This window comes from Lampetra fluviatilis, chromosome 42 (assembly GCF_964198595.1).
Source record: "Lampetra fluviatilis chromosome 42, kcLamFluv1.1, whole genome shotgun sequence".
Lineage (NCBI taxonomy): Eukaryota > Metazoa > Chordata > Hyperoartia > Petromyzontiformes > Petromyzontidae > Lampetra > Lampetra fluviatilis.
The window spans coordinates 726,148-749,186 of record NC_136316.1 but is presented as its reverse complement, the minus strand read 5'-3'; the positions used below and the strand labels follow the sequence as shown (position 1 = coordinate 749,186).

The 23,039-nt window shown below is 57.7% G+C and overlaps 1 long non-coding RNA gene across 1 annotated transcript; it reads left to right on the top strand.

The window, feature by feature from the left end:
* The first annotated feature begins 5,849 nt into the window (after window positions 1-5,849).
* On the top strand, window positions 5,850-20,530 carry LOC144946735 (uncharacterized). The gene is made up of 3 exons (XR_013639942.1): window positions 5,850-5,907; window positions 17,734-17,811; window positions 20,507-20,530. It is a non-coding gene; the product is annotated as an uncharacterized LOC144946735 (long non-coding RNA).
* Window positions 20,531-23,039: the final 2,509 nt, after the last annotated feature.

Below are 23,039 nucleotides of genomic sequence, written 5' to 3'. Positions count from 1 at the left end.
CAATGCTCCGGGTCACTGGGGACATGGTTAGAGCACCACTTTCGCTTGTGCTGTTGTCGCAGGGCAGATAGCGCTCGAGCACGGTGAGCGCACGGGAGTCCGGGGACGGTGATGGCGCTTCATCGAAGCAAGGGCTGAATGGGTGGAAGTCGCCTGTCCAGAAGTCACAGTGCAGCACTGGCGACAGGAAGCTGATGGGCTTTGTCTTGGCTAGCTTGGCATCACTCGGCACTGCTACAACAGACTCGGGCGACTGTGCTTTTCCTCTCCTGCACTCGGCTGGCTGTCCTTCACCGAGGCTGCTTCTGTTGCTACTGCTGCTGCTGCTCTCTGAAGTGCAGATGCAAGTGTCATTGTGCAAAGCTGTGTTCTTAAGATGTTCCACATCTGTGATATTTTTAATGGTGTCCATTATGTTCTTGATCTTGCTACCCTGGACTAAAGGCGGGGTGTGAAACGTGTCTGTCATGTGGAATTCTGTAGAGCTGATGTCTGTCTGTTCTTCGAAATTACTTTCTATATTCAGCGACAGTTTTCCACCGTGACTCAGCAGTGGCTGCGCTAGATTTGAGTTCAGCTCTTGGTTGAGGTCAAAATTCCCCGAGAAAATACTGCTCATCTCGTCTAGGAAGGACCACTCCTTCTCCATGGCATCCGTGGTGCTCAGAGTGTCCACGTGGGCCGCGCTGCCATCCTGGCCGATGTCAGTGGCATGTGCCACTCCGCGGGCCTCGATCGGTTCACACCGCGACCGCTCGCCCAGCTCGCTGAGCTGCAGTGCCTCCAGGATGTCCTCTGCGTCAAAGTGAGCCGCTGTCTTGCCCAGGTGGCCACCCGGCGGGAAGGGCAGCTGAGGGCTGGCGCTGCCACCCAAGTCAAATACCTCGAGGGCAGTACTCGCCAGTGAGTGGCTGGCGCCAGGAGAGACTGCCGGCAACGGATGCTCCAGGGGCCTGGTTGAGTCCGAGTGCTGAGCGCCGGGTTCCCAGTTCTGTGTCGGGTCATATCTGCTGCTCCCTGACTCACAGCTCACGGCATCGCTCCACCTTTCATGATCCTCCAGTCTCCAGCAGGGACTGGTGAGGGCCTGTAGAGAAGCTCCCTCATGGAACTGGGGCCCTCCCTGTAGCCCTGGGCTGCATATGCCCCCAAGGGACCCCCTATCCATCCCTGGCTGAGATTCCTCTTGCCTTGACACTGCCGCCTCGCCGGAACTGACACAACTGCCACCGTCATGCTTACAATGTTCAGTGGCCATGCCCAGCTCTGTGTCTTCATTGTGCTGCTCCTTCCAGGCGTGTGATTCTTTCTGGTGCTCAGGAAATTCTGATTGTTGCACAGTATCAGATTGGAGTCTGTTTTTCCCCAGTGAGAAATTTGTGGTGGTTTGTGTATTAGAGGCGATGTTCAACCTCTCACTTGGTGCGATGGGCTGTTTCAAAGGAACCTCTCTTAGGTCGGTCTTTATGCCCTTGGCTCCCATGGGATCATAATCCGTGTCTGTATCAGATATGTAGTCGTACTCGCTGAGTGGCTGATCTTTCTCCACGGACTTTGGGATGTTTAAAACGAGCTTCAACTTGTCGAGGGGCGACCTCCATGGCTTCATTCTCACTTTATAGAAGTTGTTTTTCTGCAGCACGATTTTGTGAATGAGCTCCTTGTTTAGCCGGCCGCTCACTCCCCTCCGGCTCAGCACGTCCACATGTTTAATGCTCCTGTGAGCAATGGGTTTGTACACGGAGGGCAGAGGCTTCTCCGGGCGTGAGCCGAGGGACTCCACCATGTCAGCACCGAGTCCATCCTTTCCACACGTGTTCCCATCAAGAGCGCCATCTCCCAGACCTCCACCAGTGGCACCACCAACATCGTGTGAGGATGTATGGTGTGGCCGGAGGGGGCTACTCGCGCTGTCTGGTGATGGTGCCAGGATGTCTCGTCTCAAGAAGACAGGTGTTGTGGGCACGCACGCCACAGGTGTTGTGATCGTGAGGTTATAGCCATTCCGCTTCCCGGTCGGCAGGGCTGCCCACCGTCCCCTTCGCTGCTTCTTCTTGCTCCTCCGGCTGGTGTGGTACAGCTGCCGCATGTCCTTGCCTCGCCCGCGCCTACCCCGGTGTCGACTGGCTCTGCCTCGCCCCGCGGTCGCCGTGGGCGACGTCTCCTCGCGTCCCTTCCCGACGTCGTTGTCCATTGCGGCCACCTCCGCTGTGCTCTCCGGAGGTTGTGGCAACGCGGCCGCCGCTGCGACGTCGCTGGCACGACGTGGCACGGGCGCATCTTCATCTGCGAACGCCTCGATGAAGCTGCTGTCCAGTTCGCCATCGTCCGTGTGGTAGCCCAGTCCGTTGAGCGTCTCGATGATCAGGTTGTCGAGCCGGGCCGCGTCGTCCATGTCCAAATCCGTCGCGTGAGCGAGGTGGCCCGGAGCTGTGACCAGCTGGCTCGGGTTGACCGAGAGCTCGTCCTTGTTGGCTTTTGCCGGGATATTCTCGGCGCAGACGGAGGAGGAGGCCCTCGAGCCGCACTCGAAGCTTCTCACACCTCCGCCCTCGGGAAGCTGCGTTGACACGGGCCGCTGCGTTGCCGAGCGACAGGAGCCGCCGCCGAGCGAGGAGGTCACGCTTTCCAGCAGAGCGGCACTCGGCCCGGTCGGCACGCTGCACGTCTGCCGGTGCTGCAGCAGCGATGCCACGTCGACGAAGTTCTTGTCGCACTGCCGGCACGTCAAGAACACGTCCAGACCATCCAAGCTGGCACCATTGAGGGAGTTGAGGAAGCTCTGCTGGTTTTGCGCAGCCACGTGCATTCCCATGACCCTGCACAGTGAATCCTGTAAGAGTTGCCCCGCGGCGTCCAGCCGAGACTGTCGTTCACCCGGCGCCGGCAAGTCGAGTCCCGCGTCGCTCGGTGGCACGCCCCCCTCGCAGCCCCAGGGCCCTGCGCGCGCCCGTCCCGACCAGGGCCCTCCAGAACCAGTGCAGGACGGCGACATCTGCAGGGAAGCGGCCACGCTCGCCGCATTAACGGGTACCGGCGCCGCCTTCCCTCTGCCGACGTGAGCACCGAAGAAAACTTGCGGCAAAGAGAAAACACCCGGAATCCTCGGCTCCTGGCTCTCGTGGGGAGGAAAGGCGGGCACAGGGCCCTGCGGGGCCCCGGAGTAGCCCTCAACCGCCTCGCATCTCCAAGCCGAGACCTCATCCAAAGGGAGTGGTGGGCGCTTCCTGTCTGCGCAGTCCTTGCCGTGCGGTCCCAATGCCGACATCACCAGGTGCTGCTGGTGGCTCAGCTGGCGCGACAGTTCAATCCGGTTCTGGTTTGTCGTGATGGGCGCGTGGTAGATCTGCTGCCAGGGCAGCTTGGCCAGGCCCAGGGGAACCGGGCCCAGGGACATGTGCTGCTCCTGATGACCCACGCTGCTGCCACTAATGCTGCTGCTGTTGCTGGGAAAGGTACCATGTGTCAGCTGGTCCAAGCGAGGCTCCTGCCCGCACAGGAACGGTAGTCCCTTGTCGGCCTCCACGCACAGCGACGGCGCCTCCTGCAGCTCCCACGGAGGCAGAAGGAATGCGTCCGTGCCATTCACGCCATCGCCGGCCACTTGCTCGGCCGCATTGCCAGCGGAGAAGCTGGTTGGCATTTGCTTCAGGCTGCCGTGCTTCTGAATCAGGAAGCCGCAGTCGGAGGTGGCGCTGCCGTCGAACGTCGGCAAGCACGGACCCTGGAAGCCGAAGGGCGCCGCCTGCGCAGGGCCAGACGGGTCGTCATCCGAGGGCTCCATGGGGCTGAACGGGGCAGATGGGTGCGTGCACTCCACCCAGGGTGCTATTGGCCCATGGTGGTACAGGGTGGATTGCTGTAATAGGGGCAGAGGAAAGTGTTTGACGGGGAGCTGCGCGGTGCACTGGAAAGGCACGGAGTGCATCTCGCCGTAGGGTAGCCTGTGCACGGAGTGCTCTCCGTGGCAGAAGCGCGGTGGCGGCTGTAGCGAGTAGGGTCCCTGCGCGAGCGGCTCGGGGGGGGATTCACGCGGGAGAGGCCGCTGCTGCCCGCACACGGCCTGCAGCGACTGTGCGAGGAGCGAGGTGTCGACGACGCCGGGGAGCAAGTTGCTCTCGTCAGACGATGCCGCTTCCCCTCCGGCGCTCGCGAACCCCCAGGGAGTGGCGGCAGTCGTGCCGCGGCGGAAGTGCGGGACGTGACCGACAGAACCCAGCTCCTCGCGGAAGGCACCGCCCTGCGTCCGCCCGTCCGGGAAGACCCGCGGGCTTGCATCGTGCTGCTGCTGCTGCTGAGCGGTACGCGTGGGCAGCGGCGGGCACTTTCCCACGGGCGGCCGGGCATGGAAGTGCGGTGCCTCCCCGCGCTGCCGGTGGCCAATGTCCTCCTTCTGCAGCTCGGCTTCGCGCTCGGGGATGCGGGGCACGTGGAAGCGGTAGCTCCCGTTGACGGGCGGCCGCGGCCCTGGGGCCCTCCTGTGTGGAACGGCCTTCTGTTGCGGGTAGGCAATTCCGATGGTAGGGTTGCTCTTGGGGCCACCCGGCTTATTCCTGCAGAGACCACCGTGTGTCCCTTCCCCACGGCTGTTCCTCCTCACTCGCTCCGGCGCCCGGTGCTTCTCTGGGGACGTTGGGCCACGTATGGCGTCTCCACCGTGGCCAGCGGCCCTCCCCTGGGCCCTGCAGCAGTCGCACCGTTCCCTCTCCCACTCGGCGCTTGCCACCTGCGTGTGCGCCGTCGCCTCCCGACAGACATTGGCGTCTCTTGCTGCTGCATGTTCCATGCGCCCCACGTGCTCCACGTGCTCCACATGCTCCGCTCGCCGTACATCCGTTGACGAGCAGCGTCGGCACAGCACCTCCGCGCGCCATTGCGCCTCGTCCGTGTCGCCGCCGCCGTCATGCTCGTGGATGTACGATGCGAGGTCGCGCCTGCAGCGATTGCTCATCGTCGCCGCCCGTGAGCCGCCCGCCGGTGCCGCCCCGCGTCGGCGATGAGGCACGCGCTGGTAGCTGGGTCATCACTGTGGCAGGACGGCCGGTGCTTGCGCTGAGACCTTGCGCTGGGGCCCTCGGACGGCACAAGAAGCCCACACCTCATGGCCCAACGGTGCTGCGCCACCCTCCTCCACGGCCATGAGTCCTGGAAGAAATAAACAAACACAATTGTGGACTTTTAAAGTGCCGTTATCCTTTCTTCGGGTCCTTCGGTTTCCTCCCAGGTGAAGTGAATCAACAACATCGGACAGCCTGCATCGGAAACCAGCAGCAGCCAGCAATGATGCTTTGTAACCGGCAGAGAATGTGAGCAGCTCAATTCAGCTTCTGAAGAAGCTCCCAGAATGTTGGACATTGTGCCAGACAACATGCGGTACAACCACAAAACACATCGGAGCAGCACAACCCTGAGAATCACCGTCGGAGTATGCACGCTGTTGTTTGTGGGTATTGTCTATACTACATTGGTTTTGCTAATTATACGTAGTCTGAAATCACTTCTTTACGGACTAAATCTTTTGTCATTTTCTCAAATGTCCCCCCCACCATGTTTTAGCGCCTCGAGATCTACTGCATGGGAGGAACCGTATTTATTAATGAATGCATTAGAGGGACCTCCTTTGCCTGTGGATATTGCTCTTAGCGTTGTTTCACCAGCAACATTTCTACCACCGCATTCACGCGTGAGGGCGAGTCGCAGTGCGTCCATCCATGTGCATTCCTCATTTGTCTACGTCTTGTTGTTCGTCAGGTTCTGCTTGGATACGACCTCCACATTGCAGCGGACAAGTGCCAACCGCGACGCATATTAAGGAGGATGATAGTTCTTGCCTTCTGCCTGGACTGGGTGGAGGACTGAAAGCACGGGACACTGCAGACCATGACGCTGTGGCGTGGCCTCACCCAGGTACCCATTATTATTAATTTTTTACTTTACCGATTTAAATATTTGACCTGGATAATTCCTGGAGATCGAAAATAGCATACACAATCAGAAGAAACTAAATCAATAAGCAGACAATTCACCTCCTTCCCAAATATGTCCCTCCAGGGCCATCGGGGAGTGCACCATTTGAGCAGTATTGGTTCAACACAAGCGCACTCTGGACCAGTTTCAACATTCCATAGCACGTCAGCAGTCAGGCTCAATCAGGCATATTGTCTGATGATTTATTGAGTTACTTATATTCTCCCCAACCACGTGAATCATTATTTTGCGCTGTAAGAAGAAAGCCGTGGGCCACATTGGCACGGGGGCCTGTGTTCATGAGCCGCAACCAACGCGGAGCGAAGGCTGGTTAGGCGAGCGTACGATGCCATCGCCGCCGGGTCAGATGGGGCCCACCATGTCGGGAGGCTACGGAGGCCGGAGCTGCTCCTCTTTGTCTCTGAGCCAAGGGGCCCCGGGCCACGCGACGTGGACGGCGCCCCAACCGGGCCCGAGCGAAGCGGAGCGCCGCTCCTCGCCCCGTCGCCCGCGAGCGAGGGCCGCGCGCCACGCTACCGCCCAACCGCACGCTTTTTGCAGCATCATCCCGCGGCGGGAGACCGCAAATAAATTTTCTGGTTGACGTCGGTGACACAGAGGAGAGCGGGAGGGCACGATAGCGGGACACCGGCACCAATCGGCCAAGGGACGAGGGCAGATCCCCGCGGGTCCACGGAGGTGGTGCAAGCCAGCGGGCAGGGTCTGCGGTCGAGACACTGGGAGCATCTGCTTCCGGTTATGGTCCAGCCAGCCCTGCTGCTCCTGGCTGATAACCTGTTGACGCCAAACTCGGCTATCGCATCGCGAAACGAGCTCGGCGCTCCTCCTGCCTCCATGATACATCACGCCTGTTATGACAAGGGCTTCTTTATTTTGTGGGATTTTTCGCCCTATGCCCACCCCCCCGACCGGCCCCCCCTTGTAGATTGGAAGGTTGGGGCGTGGGGGGGGGCTGCCGTGTCCATTAATGTTCAATGAAACGTGACCGAGGCCGTGAAATCATCGGCGTGTGGCTCGGAGATGCAGAGCCCGAGAGCACCGCTCGCCATTCATGTCGCCACGGCAACGGCGCGCGTGTGAAATTTCTCGCCGTGCCTCGTGAAATCGCGGTTTCAAATTTCAGATTTCATTAATGGGGAATGGGAGGAGGGGCAGTATTTACATGCGCGTAAACGTACACCCGTCCGGGCGTTTGAAAGTGCGATGCGTCTGATAAACATCTTCTAAACGAATCATCGGCAGTCGGCCCCATGGTGTTAATGGGCGAGAGTGATGGGAGGGCATACGGGCAATGCATGCAGGGAAGAGCCACTTCACTTCTGAGAAACAAAAAGGAGAAGCGAGTCGTGTTGTCACAATTCTTGTTGCACAACAGAGGCCAGAATCCATGGAGAATGAGCCACAGCTCGCGAGCACGGCACGCGCGCGTGCACACCGGGGGACCCACACGCTCCTTCACGGCGGACGGGCGTGCGTGGGTGTGTGCGTGCGTGGGTGTGCGTGTGTTCGTGTGCGCGAGCGCGGCAGTGGTTGCGAGCCATAAGCGGCGGTGTTCGTGCTTGGCGCACTGTGCAACAAACCCGGCAAACTAAGTTCAGTTCCCGGTCACGACTGCCATCTGTGGCGAATATCTGAACCTGCCATGAACCTCCCGTATGTCAATATGATATTGTGTGTGTCTCAACATGTGGAGTGATGGTGCAGTGGTGAGCGCACTGCGCTATCAACCTGGTTACTCGAGTGTGGTTCCTGACCACAGCTAACATCAGTGGTGAATATCTGAACTGGTTCCGGATCTCCCATAGGTCGACTCAGCCTTAAATGAATACCTGGTGTAGTTTGTAAACATCAACACCGGGGAGACAAAGACGGCAAAGTGTGCTGTCCGCCGTAGCACTCCTCGTGCGTTGTGCCAGCCTTAATAAGTGCTCACTCACAGCATGCTTGAGAATAGGGTTTTCCCTTTTTCTGGCAACAAAACAGGTGTTAAGATGTTAAACACCAAACTGAAACCTTTTTTTACCAGCAACATGTCTGCATTAACCACAATACTTGTGGTCAGAATGCAAACAAAAAACGTACTCTGATAATATTTGATGCATTGTCTTTGAAACTGATTGGTCCACACCAGAGACAACTTTCTTTTGAGCCTATTCTCAAAACGGTGTAAAGGGTTTCAGTTTGGTGTTTAAACAACTTAACAGCTGTTTTGTTGCCAGAAAAAAGTGGAAAACCTCTTCTCATATTTTGGTGCAGGCAAAGCAGGTCCCATGATGTAACAGCATGCTTCTTTAAAACATCTGTACGGAGGAGTTTGTCTTTGCTCCAACAGTCTGTATGTACCACAGAGGGAATCGTCTCTTGAGAGCGTGTGATGCTGTTTGTTCGTAGGGAACGGTGGCGCAGTGGTTAGTACACTGCGCTATGAACCCAGGTTACATCGGTGTTGAGTGAGATTTGAAGCTGTCCTGACTACCACCTTCACCAACCTGCACTGCCCAGCGTGGTGAGGTATAGCCAAACAAATCCCATGACTGATATGATGTGGGCAGGCTTTCATCCAGCAGTGGAATAAACAAAGTGCTGTAAATTATCTGATGTGATGTGTGAACATCAACATTGGGGAGACAAAGGGAGACAGGCGTGGTGCTGGCTACACCACTCCCGTGTTTGTCAAAGTAGTGGGTGTGAGTTGCTGTGAGTGAGTGAGCGGGTGTGAGTGAGTGAGTGTGAGTAATTGGGTGTGAGTGGGGGTGAGTGAGTGGGTGTGAGTGGGTGTGAGTGAGTGTGGGTGAGTGGGTGTGAGTTGCTGTGAGTGAGTGGGTGTGAGTGAGTGAGTGTGACTAAGTGGGTGTGAGTGAGGGTGAGTGAGTGGGTGTGAGTGAGTGGGTGTGAGTGAGTGGGTGTGAGTGAGAGTAAGTGGGGGTGAGTGAGTGAGTGGGTGTGAGTGGGTGTGAGTGGGTGTGAGTGAGTAGGTGTGAGTGAGTGAGTGAGAGTAAGTGGGGGTGAGTGAGTAAGTGGGTGTGAGTGGGTGTGAGTGAGTGGGTGTGAGTGAGTGAGTGAGAGTAAGTAGGGGTGAGTGAGTGAGTGGGTGTGAGTGGGTGTGAGTGAGTGGGTGTGAGTGGTTGTGAGTGAGTGGGTGTGAGTCATTCCCTCCCTTCTCTACGCTTGCGAAACGTGGACCCCCCTAATGGAGCATCTTCGCCGGTTGGAAACATTTAGGCTGGCCTGCCTACGATCCATCCTGAGTTTAACCAGGCTGGATTGTGTGAGGAGCTCACAAATCCTTGAAAGATCTGGGCAAAGTCCCATCGGTGAGCTCCTCCGGCAGGCAAGGCTGCGTTGGCTAGGTCATGTAGCCCGCATGCCCAGCCACCGCATGCCTAAACAGCTTTTGTTCGGCCGGATCGAGGGGGCTAAACGGGCGCGGCACGGGCTAGAGAAGAGATGGAGTGATGTGGTACAGGAGGACGTGGAGCTGAGTGGACTTGCCGGTGACTGGTACCAGCGGTGTCAAGATCGGCCTCTGTGGAGGAGGCTCGTGAAGGACGCTACTGGGCAGTTGGAGGCAGTCGCCCTCCAACAACAACGGAGGGCGGAGGAGCGGCTCTCACAACAACGAGCGGAGCGCCGAGTGGCTAAAGCACAGCAAGTTGGCACAGTAGGCGGCACAGGTGGTGCATCAGCCAGTCATCTCGGTCATCTCAGTCAGTCGACCCGTGGCACATGGGTCTGCCCCGTGACCTCCTGCCAGCGGGCGTTCAAACACTTCACGTGGCCTCAAGGTGCACATGGCCTGGCACAAGCGCCGTGGTGACGTCACCGCCACTTAGTGGCGAATGGCGGTTGTTGTTGTTGTGAGTGGTTGTGAGTGAGTGGGTGTGAGTGGCTGGGGACCGGTAGTGTAGTGGTTAGCATGCTGCACTATGAACCCGGCTACCCGAGTTGGATTCCCGCTCACGGTTAACACCAGTGACGATTAGTTGAACCGGTCCTGTGCATCCCCTAGGTCGATTCAGCCTCAAATGAGTACCTGGTGTGATGTGTAATCATCGCCACTGGGGAGTCAAAGGCGATCGGGCGTGGTGCTGACCACCCACCCCCTCGTGTACCGTTCCGGCCTTCATAGGTGCTCGTGAATAGCACTTGCCCCAACAGTCTGTTAAGGCTATATGGGGGATCTTTGTCCTTGTCTCTTTTTTATGACCTGCATGCAGTGTGGTGGAAGTTGAACACACTGCGATTGAGATGGGTGCAGGAATCAACCAGTGAAGTTCACGGGAAGAGTGACCGTGGTAGTCGCGATAGAACAGTGACAAGGAGGCGACTGCCCACGAGCGACGAGGGAATCGGTGAGTGCCGGGTTCTCAATCACTCTGACGTCACCTCGGCGCTTGTGCCAGGCCAGGTGCACTTTGAGGCGACGTGAAGTGTCGAAGGCCCTCTGACAGGAGGTCACGGAACAGACCCAGGTGCCACGAGTTGACTGAGTGAGATTACTCGCCGTGTTCTAGCCGCTCGGTGCTCCTCTCGTTGTGAGCGTCGCTCCTCTGCCCTTCGTTGTTGCTGGTGGGCGACTGCCTCCAACTCCTCAGCAGCGTCCTTCACGAACCTCCTCCACAAAGGCCAATCTGGACACTACTGGTCAAATCACACTAACTTACCCACTCATCCTCTCTAATCACTCACCCACCCACTCACTCACCCACTCATCCTCTCACTCACCCACCCACTCACCCACCCACTCACCCACCCACTCACCCACTCACCCACCCACTCACTCACCCACCCACTCACCCACCCACCCATCCACCCACCCACTCACCCACTCATCCACCAACCCACCCACTCACCCACCCACTCACTCACTCACTCACCCACCCACCCACTCACCAAACTGCAGGTCACCTCACTTCTCTTTCTGCGTCTTCCCTCGTGCTGCTTCACTACGGAAGTTCCTCCTCCCATCATCCTCCCTCTTCCCCCAGAGCTATTAACGCAACAACCTTGCTCAATTTAAGAAACCTGTGAACGATTACAACTTTTACCGTGCCAGTTGTTGCTGGCCACTCCACGTTGTTGCCATCTGTTTACAGACAACAGGTGGCAACAACAACAATAACAATACAGGAGACGCGTCACACGCCGCTCGCCGCGCGTCACACGCGGAGAGCGGTGGGCGCGGCGGCACCACGGGCACAATTTCCCTTTTTAATTTCTAGGGATAAAAAAAAATACCTGCTGCCTCATCTGGAGGAGCCGTGGGGGGGGGGGGGGTAGGGAGCCCCCTGCTCCCCCCAATCCCCCCACCCCATCCCCCCCGCCCGCCCCCCATGCAGGCCCCGTTCCGTCACGACCAGAGCTGCTACCGCCGATAACGGCGCCTGCTCCTCCTCCTGCTCCTGCTCCTCACGTCCCCCAGTAATCCTAATCCTCTGATGAGCTCTGAGCGGACGTCTGTCTCCTCATCAGCTCCTTCCAATTGCTCGCCTAAGATACGGGCCGCATGCTTTCATATAGCGAACTCTCGCTCCGACTCTCCCTCCCATCTCCCACCACGACCACACAAAAGCAACAACAACAACAATAGCCATAATTCGCCACTAAGTTTGCAGGTGACGTCACCACGGCACGTGTGCCAGGCTAGGTGCACTTTGAGGCCATCTGAGGTGTACAAGGCTTGCTTGCAAGAGGTCATGGAACGGACCCAGGTGCCACGGGTTGACTGGGATGACTGGCAGTTGCACCACCTGTGCTCCCCACTGTGCCAACTTAATGTATTTTAGTCGCCTGGTGCGCCACTCATTGTTGTGAGCGTCACACCTCTGCCCTCCGCTGCTGTTGGAGGGCGACTTCTTCCAACTGCCCAGTAGCGCCCTTCACAAGCCACATTTACAGAGGCCGGCCGATCTTGACACCGCTGGTACCAGTCTTCGGCAAGTCCGCTCGGCTTATATCCTCCTGCACCATATCAGTCCATCTCTTCTACAGTCCGTGCCGAGTTATGCCTTCCCTTTATGCTTGAACGGCTGTGTTGGCTGGGTCATGTAGCCCTCATGTCCAGCCACACTGCTTGCCCATGCAGCTAATGTTTGATCGAATAGAGGGTGCTGAACGGGCGCAGCACGGGCTAGAGAAGAGATGGAGTGATGTGGTACAGGAGGATGTGGAGCTGAGTGGACTTGCCGACGATTGGTACCAGCAGTGCCAAGATCGGATTCTGTGGAGGAGGCTCGTGAAGGACGCTGCTGGGCAGTGGGAGGCAGTCTCCATCCAACAAAAGCGGGGGACGGACGAGCGACGCTCACAACAACGGTCGGAGCGCCAGGTGGTTAAAATACAGCAAGTTGGCACAGCAGGGAACCCAAGTGGTGCATCTGCAGTCATCTCAGTCAATCCATGGCAACTACGTCTGTCCCGTGAACACATGTCAGCGAGCCTTCGACACTTCATGCGGATTAGAAGTGCACCTAGCCTGGCACAAGCGCCGCGATGACTTCACAGACACTTAGTTGAGAATGGCCGCTGTTCTTGTTCTAATGTTGTCATGGGGAGCGGTAGTGCACTGCGCTACGAACCCGGCCATCCGAGTTCGATTCTCGCTCACGACAAAATATCACTGGGTCTCCCCTAGGTCGACTCAGCCACATGTGAGCACCCGGCGCGATGCGCAAACATCATAACCAGGGAGACAAAGGCGGCTGGGGGTGGGTGGTCGTTCCGGCTACACCACCCATTCGTGCGCCGTTCCGGTCTTTGTAGATACCGTTCGCTAAAAATCCCTTGCCCCATCGGCCTGCGTAGGCTACACGGGATGGAGTGAGACCTTTGTTTGTGTGTGTATCTCTGAACGTGTATCATCTGTGTGTGTGTGTATCTCGTGTGTGTGTGGGTGAAGTGAAATGAGCACAGATAGGGTGCACGGGGACAAATATAAATCATCAAGTATCTCGAGCGGCGCTATGGTCGCCTCGCATGAAGAAAGCGGCGCGCGAGGAATTTGCTTACGAATTGGGGGGGTGGGGTGGGGGGCCGCGTGTGTTTTATCTGCACATTTATGGCCACCGAGATAATGAGCCAAAGTTTTGAGAAATAAAATAAATAAATACAGAGAGAGAGAGAGCGACACGGCCACAGCCACGGCGCGCGGCATGCAAATCTGATGTGTGCCGTGAATATCAAGTGACGTTAGCGGCCACTCAGAGAGAAGGAGGAGGAGAGAGGAGGAGGAGGCGGCCGAGGCGCTATCTCCGCATGACTATTCATAAGCAAATGAGCTGCGAGTTTTTTGGGGCTGATGACTGGGCCGCCTGTTAGCGGCAGATTAGCGGCGCTGCTCCGCGCCGCTCGCACGGCGGAGATAGCGCGGCGCGCACTTCTCCGCGGGTTACACGGCGCTGGATCTCATTAGTGGCTGCCCCCCCCCTCCCTCCCCCTCCAGCCCCCCCCCCCTCCAGCCCCCCCCTCTGCCCCTGCTACCTCCCGCCAGCGCGCTACCAAAATAGAGATATTTGACGCACGGACGGAACGGCGCACGGACGCCACGACCGGCCGCCGCGTGGCCAGCCTCATTAGCATGTCCACGAGCTCTGTAATTAAGTGAAATGTTAAGCGAAGGACATTTTGCACTGCGAGTGGGGGCCGCGTGGCGAGAGGGGGGCGTGGGGGGCGGGGGGCGGCCCGTGTCCTGCTATGAAATTAATCCGGAGGCGCCGCTTTTGTTGTCGAGGGGGGAGGAGGGGGGGGGGGAGAAACAAAGGCGCTCGGGGTGAGGGGTGAGGGGTGCGAACGTGGCTGGGGCTTTACTCCTACCCCTCACACCCAGTGGCGGCTCCAATGACAATGCCGATATCTCCCCCCCCCCCCCAGCTAACACACACACACCACACAACGCACCACTACACACACACCACGCACACACACACCACACACACACACCGCACACACTACACACACCACACATACACACACACCACACACACCACACAACACACACCACACAACACACACACTACACACACCACACACACCACGCACACACACACCACGCACACACACACCACGCACACCACACACACACACCGCACACTACACACACTACACACACTACACACACTCCACACAACACACACAACACAACACACACCACACACACTACACACACACCACACACACCACGCCACCTCCCGCCGGATCAGACCCCCCTTGCTTGCACGGGGGTCACCTGCAAAAAGCGGGACGCCGACTCAAGACCCCACGCGTGGGGTCGCGATGGGGTGTGGGCGGGGGGCTCGGGGTGTGGGGGGGGGCTCGGGGTGTGGGGGGGGGCGAGTGGTGCATTGCGATTCTTCACGCAATGCTTAATCCTCAAGCGCCGGGGACTCGCTTTGAACCCCCTCGCCCCACCCACCGCGAGATGCAAATGGGGGGTGGGGGGGAGGTGGTGGGGGGAGCGCCACTTCAAGTGTACCCCCCACCACCACCACCCCCCCTCCACCACTCCCCACGTGTCCCTCCCCCCCTCCCAGCCCGCCACCCCCAACTCCCCCTGCGGCCACTAACGCGACGAGGGGGGCCCCACACGGAGCGCGACATTGATTCCGCGTGATCCCTATTCCCTGCTGCCTGCAGCGTGGGCCCTGAGACACGATCCCTCCTCATTGATCCCTCCTCCACGACCCGCAAACTCGCCCAGTGCAAGGCCCCCGCATCCACCACGCCCTGATCCCTCCTCGTCCTCCATACACGACGGCCCTCCTCCTCCTCCGCGATCTTTAATCCCGGATACAGAATCCTGTATCCACGATCCCTAATCGATGATCCCCGCTTACTGAGCCCTGATAAATGATCCCCCCTGTCAATGACCCCCCCCCCGCTCGCTGACCGCTGCTCCCCGCGTGATTGAGGCTGCGGGCAGCAGGGGGCGACGTCGGCACAGCGATGCGCGCTGACGCCCAGAGGCGGCGAGACGGTCAGCCACAGCCTGACCGCTCCTCACCGCTCACGACACCCAACGCGGACCGCAACGGCGACAACCACAGCCAACAACGCGAACGCAACCATAGCCACCACACTATCGCGAACACAGCCATAGCCACCACACTATCGCGAACACAGCCATAGTCCTGGCCACGACACTCAGCAGAGTAACTGCGCAACGCCAATCCCAACTCCAACCCGTTTACAACTCCAGTACCATTCCCCCTATCCACTGCACTGACCCTACCACAAACGCCGTCTAGAAGCAGCCCTCCTGCACACGCTGCCCGCTATTACCCTCGCCTCCTCCCCCCTCTGCACCCCATCCCCTGTCCTCTCCCCGCCAAGGCTGCCCGACTAAGACGGTGGCTTTGGAGACGCCACTTGCGATCGGACTGGTAATTATAATTGTCGGAGAGCAGCGCCATCACCCGCGGGGTCCCGTCACACACGCGTCTCGCGCACGGCCCCGTCTCACGCGTCTCACGCGTCCCACGTACGACTCGTGCCCAAGTCGCTTCCCGTCTCGCACTCGGCACGCGCCCAGACTCGTTCCGCCCCGGGATAGACGGAGGCCGGCAGCAGCGGGAGCCACCTGCGCAGGTGATCACGCAAATACTCATGAATATAAATAAATATATAACCCCACAATCCGCCTCCTTTACATATCGGGGTCTCTGCATCTACAACCCCACGAGGATGATGATGATGTGCACCTCTCATCGGCCTCGTCACGACATTGTCAGCGGCATTGGTTCAACCCACGAAAAACTCCGCACCGGTTTTGGCATTCAGTGGCTCGTCAGCAGTCAGACTCGCTTGAACCAATCCTGCAGGTCCCTGTCTCGCTTGAACCAATCCTGCAGGTCCCTGTCTCGCTTGAACCAATCCTGCAGGTCCCTGTCTCGCTTGAAACAATCCTGCAGGTCCCTGTCTGTTGTGAATGGGTCCTGGTGTACTGCTGATGAGACCCTGGTGATTATAACGGTGCAACTTGAACCCTCACGATGATGCTTGGAAGGCCGAATGTGCTGCACAAGAAGCCACAAAAACTCCTCCTCGCAGAAGCCTGGCGCACGAGCTCCCTGGCTTCGGATCTCACGGACCACCACCCGAACTCGCGACCGCACACAAACTATGGCAACGGCAGAGGCGGCTCTACTCGCCGCTGATGATGATGACGAATGGAAAATTCATTTTAAAAAATCTCCGTTCAGTGGTGCCCAGAACAGAACCCTGGAGCATGAAACGATTCGGCACCCGATTTGCAAATACGGAGGGAGGGAGGCGGAGGCGTCATCACAGCGATGCTCCGCTCCGCAAATCATCCTGGGGCGACGACCTCTCAATGTGAACCACAGCTCGCTATTGCCCTGCAGCGACAGCGACAGCGGCCACACGGCGAAGGACGAGGGGAGAACGCGAGTGATGGTGCTGCTGCTGCAGGATGATTACTTGGTGTAACGCGAACAGCAACGACTCCGGCGGGAATCATTCCGAGTCGTGCCGGGGCGTCTCTACAGAGAGAGGGGGGGGGGGCTACCCCCCGCGGCGCGTGGCTGAACGCTGTCTGCCCCCTACCCCCTCCACCCCCACTTGGGATGGGGGGGGGCGCTGGGGGTGCACGGGAATTTCCCCCCAGGAGAGCGGACGGGGAGGAGGGGGGGGGGACGGTGGTTGCTCCGGTGAATTAATCAGACCTCGTCACTCACTCGTCACTCTCACGGCTGTCGGCTCCTGGGAGCTGAGGCTGCCTCGAGCGATAGCCCAACAACAGCAGCCTCAATACAGCAGCAGCATCATAGCAACAACAGCAGCGTCATACCAGCAGCAGCATCATACCAGCAGCATCCTCATAACAGCATCATAACAGCAGCAGCATCATACCAGCAGCAGCATCATACCAGCAGCAGCATGATACCAGCAGCAGCATCATAACAGCAGCAGCATCATACCAGCAGCAGCTGTAACATCATAAACATCGACACATTCGCCAGTAACACGGCCCTCGTTATGAAACACGCACGCACGTGATCGCCGACGTTTCGGACAATAGCCCAGCTTCATAGCAGAGGTATGGGACTTGCTCGCACAGCTGATGGGTGTCAGGGCATTGAGGGGGGGGGGAGCTCACCTGGAGAGGTGAGAGGTGGGAGGGAGCGGGGGCAGCTGGGGGCCGGCGACTGCTCACTGGGCCATGCTGGGGGGGTCCAGACGAATACCCTGGGGGGGGGAGGAGGGGCAGAGGGGGTGAGGCAGAGGGGGGGAGCAGAGGAGAAGAGGGGGGGGGAGCAGAGTGGGGGGGGGGGGCAGAGAGGTGGGGGGGTGAGCTCCCTCGTCATGCACAGCGCTGTGAGCCCTGGTGGCTGCGGCTCCCTTCACGATTGTCCCCCCCCCGCGCGTGGTCACAGCGACTCGCTCATCCAGGGCCACGTGGCGCTCTCGCACCTGCGGGGGCGCGTGTCTGGGGGGGAGCGGTGGCGCAGCGGTTAGCGCGCCGCGCTACAAAAACGACGAATCCGAATTACATTCAGACGATAATCTGAGCCAGTTCTGGTTGTCCCCTAGATATAGACTCGCCCTTAAATTAGTACCGACTGTGGTGTGCAAACATCAGCACTTGGAGAGACAAAGGTGGCCGGGCAAGGATCTGCCCGCCCACCCAGTTGTGTGCCGTGTCGGCCTTCAGAGGTGTTACTCACTAACTGCACTTGCCCCAGCAGTCTGTTTGGGTTATACGGGGGATCTTTGTCTTTGTGTGTGAAGATGAGGATCGGTGACGGAGTCACGAACACTGAGACCTGAGTTGGATTCTCAATCACGGTCAACACCAGCAGCGGACCGGTCAGCGTGCACCCGCCTGAGCGCTCCCACTCGCCGTCTCACACAACCCTCACTCTCTCACACTCTCACTCACACTCTCACACTCTCTCACACTCTCTCACACTCTCTCACACTCTCACTCTCTCACTCACACTCTCACACTCTCACTCACACTCTCACACTCTCACTCTCACTCTCTCTCACTCTCACTCTCTCACTCGCCGTCTCACACAACCCCCACTCTCACACAACTCTCACACAACTCTCACACAACTCTCACACAACCCTCACTCTCTCACACTCTCACTCTCTCACTCTCTCTCACACTCTCACTCACACTCTCTCACACTCTCTCACACAACCCTCACTCTCTCACTCGCCGTCTCACACAACCCTCACTCTCTCACACAACCCTCACTCTCACACAACTCTCACTCTCACACAACCCTCACTCTCACACAACCCTCACTCTCACACAACTCTCACTCTCACACAACCCTCACTCTCACACAACCCTCACTCCCTCACTCTCACACAACTCTCACTCTCGCACTCTCACACAACCCTCACTCTCACACAACCCTCACTCTCACACAACTCTCATTCTCACACAACTCTCACTCTCACACAAATCTCACTCTCACACAACCCTCACTCTCACACAACCCTCACTCTCACACAACTCTCATTCTCACACAACTCTCACTCTCACACAAATCTCACTCTCACACAACTCTCACTCTCACACAACTCTCACTCTCACACAAATCTCACACAACTCTCACTCTCACACAAATCTCACTCTCACACAACTCTCACTCTCACACAACTCTCACTCTCACACAACCCTCACTCTCACACAAATCTCACACAACTCTCACTCTCACACAACCCTCACTCTCACACAACCCTCACTCTCACACAAATCTCACACAACTCTCACTCTCACACAACTCTCACTCTCACACAACTCTCACTCTCACACAACCCTCACTCTCACACAACTCTCACTCTCACACAACTCTCACTCTCACACAACTCTCACTCTCACACAAATCTCACACAACTCTCACTCTCACACAAATCTCACTCTCACACAACCCTCACTCTCACACAACCCTCACTCTCACACAACTCTCACTCTCACACAACTCTCACTCTCACACAACCCTCACTCTCACACAACTCTCACTCTCACACAACTCTCACTCTCACACAACCCTCACTCTCACACAACTCTCACTCTCACACAACTCTCACTCTCACACTCTCACACAACCCTCACTCTCACACTCTCACCCTCTCACTCTCACACAACTCTCACTCAACTCTCACTCTCACACAAATCTCACACAACCCTCACTCTCACACAACTCTCACTCTCACACAACTCTCACTCTCACACAAATCTCACACAACCCTCACTCTCACACAACCCTCACTCTCACACAACTCTCACTCTCACACAACTCTCACTCTCACACAACCCTCACTCTCACACAACTCTCACTCTCACACAACTCTCACTCTCACACAACTCTCACTCTCACACAACTCTCACTCAACTCTCACTCTCACACAACCCTCACTCTCACACAACTCTCACTCTCACACAACTCTCACTCTCACACAACCCTCACTCTCACACAACTCTCACTCTCACACAACTCTCACTCTCACACAACTCTCACTCTCACACAACTCTCACTCAACTCTCACTCTCACACAACCCTCACTCTCACACAACTCTCACTCTCACACAACTCTCACTCTCACACAAATCTCACACAACCCTCACTCTCACACAACTCTCACACAACCCTCACTCTCACACAACCCTCACTCTCACACAACCCTCACTCTCACACAACCCTCACTCTCACACAACTCTCACTCTCACACAACTCTCACTCTCACACAAATCTCACACAACTCTCACTCTCACACAACCCTCACTCTCACACAACCCTCACTCTCACACAAATCTCACTCTCACACAACTCTCACTCTCACACAACTCTCACTCTCGCACTCTCACACAACCCTCACTCTCACACTCTCACCCTCTCACACTCTCACCCTCTCACTCACACAACTCTCACTCGCACTCTCTCACTCGCCGTCTCACACAACCCTCACTCTCACACTCACACTCTCTCACACTCTCACATTGGCTCGCACACAATTCTCACTCGCACTCTCACTTCACACACAACTCGCACCCTCACACAACCCTCACTCTCGCACTCTCTCACACATTGGCTCGCACACAATTCTCACACAACCCTCGCACTCTCTCACTCGACCTCTCCACTCGCCCTCTCACACAACTCGCACACAACTATCACTCTCACTCACTCTCACACGCACTCTCACACTCTCACACAACCCTCACTCGCACTCTCACACACACTCACGCACTCTCCCTCACGCACTCTCACACACACACTCACGCACTCCCTCACGCACTCTCACACGCACTCTCACACGCACTCTCACACGCACTCTCACACGCACTCTCACACTCTCCCTCACACTCTCACACAACCCTCACTCGCACTCACACACACACTCACGCACTCCCTCACGCACTCTCACACACACACTCACGCACTCCCTCACGCACTCTCACACGCACTCTCACACGCACTCTCACACGCACTCTCACACGCACTCTCTCTCTCGCCACTCGCGCATTCGCTCTCGCGCTCCCCAGAGGCCACGGGGAATTCGACTCCACGAGGCGCCGCGCGGCTCCTGGGCAGCAGCAGCAGAGAAGGCGGATGAAGCGAAACGGTAAGAAAAACAAGTGCAGCTCCACACGGGGGCCCCGGACGGCACCGGTGCCTCCTCCTCCCTGCGTCTCCCTGCGTCTCCCTGCACCCCTCAACTCCTGCTACTGTCTCCCACTGGCGTCCGCCCCCCCCCCCCCCCCGTGTCTCCCGCAGCTTCCGAGATCTTCCCGGAGCCTGCACGGAGCCTCCTGGAGCCACGGTGTCCAGGTCCAGGCAGGGCTCCTCTTCCCAACAAAAACACAACGCGTTTCACGTGGCGAAGTATTTGAGGCATTTGAGGTTCTGGCAGCTTCTCCGCCCAAGAGAGAACTACCCAGGGCTACAGCAGCAGCAGCAACATCGTCATCGTCATCATCTCCACGATCATCATCACCACCACCATCATCATCATATGCGCGGCCAAGCTTCTGGACATGAGTGCACGAGGCAGGCACTGATCAAGAGATATCTGAGACTTCCTGGTGCTCGGTTATTGTGCTTCACGTGGCCTGAGTGTGAAACCTCACCTGGGGGACCTCACCTGGGGGACCTCACCTGGGAGACCCCACCTCACCTGGGGGACCCCACCTGCTTACCCCCCCCCCACCACCACCACCAAACACTGACCCTGGGATGGATAACATCTGTGAAATACTGGAGCTTTATAGCTCATCGGATTCCTGCAGTATAAATAAACATTCTGATTCTAAGAGACGCCCCTCCCCAATCCCCCCCTCCTCACCCCCCTCCACGCCACGGAACGCCCCCCCCCCCCATTCTTCCGAGCCGCTTGGAAGTTCCCCAAGTCCCTTGTTCATGAATATTTCACAGATTTCTCATTTAATGAACCCACGGCGTCTGGCTTTGCCATGAAGCAGAACAGGAATGAAAAATACAAATGTAGCCTGGAAGCGGTGGGGGAGATGGAGGGGTGGGGGGAGATGGAGGGAGGGGTGGGGGAGACGGAGGGAGGGGTGGGGGAGACGGGGGGAGGGGTGGGGGGATGCGGGGGGAGTGGTGGGGGGAGACGGAGGGAGGGGTGGGGGGAGACGAGGGGAGGATGGATGTCAACAGTTTCTCCACAGGTTAATGAGCAGCGTTAAAATAGAAATCTGCGGAAGCCCAAAGACCTTCCCCCACCTCATCCCCCCACCACATCGTCACACTCATCACCCCCCACCACTACGCCCGCCCCCTCCCCCGTGTCCCGTAAGCGCACAATCCCCCCCCCCACCCCCCACACTTTTGTTTTTCGGAAACCTTCCACACTGTACAGGTCCGCCCGCTGCGGCCTGCCCCTCAGACACCCGGAGACTTGATGGGCGGAGAGGGCGAGAGGCCGGTCTCTCTGTTGTCGCTGAGTGAACGGGAGCGGTGGCAGTGAGTGCGGGGGAGCCGGGAGGAGCGCACTGACGCAGGTCGGGGCGGATTCCCCACTCCCCCCACTCCCCCCACCACCCCTCCCCACCACCACTCCCCACCCTCCCCACCCCTCCCCACCCCCTCCACCTTCACACATAAAACAGATGCAGGCAGCTGCAGCCGGTCGCCGTGATGAAGGGCGGCGTCTCGCTGCTAAATCCACGGCGAAGGCTGGGAGCTGATCTCGCTGCAGAGTAGCAGTCATCATCATTATTATTCTCTACAGAAGGCGGAGTCAAGTTTCCAGTAGGGGGTGGGGAGCGAGGGGGGGTGGTCAATGCCACCATCCCCATCTATTGACCCCCCCTCCCCCTTTGATCATCCCTCCCTCACCAGGCAGCCCCAACCCCCACGCCGCTCCCTGATCCCGATTGTCCCTGATGCTTCCCTCCCACCGAGGTGAACTCTCTTCGCGTACAGCTCTGATGGTGCGGTCTGCTGCTGGCCGCTTGGCGTTTGTGGGACCTTTGGACAAGCGAGCTGAAACTAACCGCGATTTACAATTAAAATAACAGCGCGGCAAGCCCCTGGCTTCACTCACACGAGTCCTCACTCTCTATCCACTGCTGGATGGGGTGCCTCCCCCATGCTGAGCGGGGGTTATCCGACCATACTTCACCACGCAGGTCAGCACAGGTCGGATGACAGCGGAGATAAACAGCCGCAGAAGCATAGACGTACAGTACTGTACAACAATGTATTTGCACCATTGGAACCTTTGCCAGTAGCAAAATATGATAATTGGTTTTTTACCCTTTTATCTGGCAACAAAACTGACACCTTTTTTACAAGGAGTCAAAACCAATTATCATATTTTGCTACTGGCAAATGAGGTTCCAATGGTGTAAATGCTTACCCCGAGCTCTCATACTCTAATGGTGCATTGTCTTTGAGTTGTGTGCCTTTTGGCGTCATCTGGTCCAACACCATGTGAGACTAGGCTCTAAGCTCTAAGCAAAGCTGTCTCGGGTGTGGACCAATCAATTTCAAGGACAGTGCACATACATTATCAGAGTTATGTTTTTTTTTGCATTCCGACCGCAGGTATTGTGG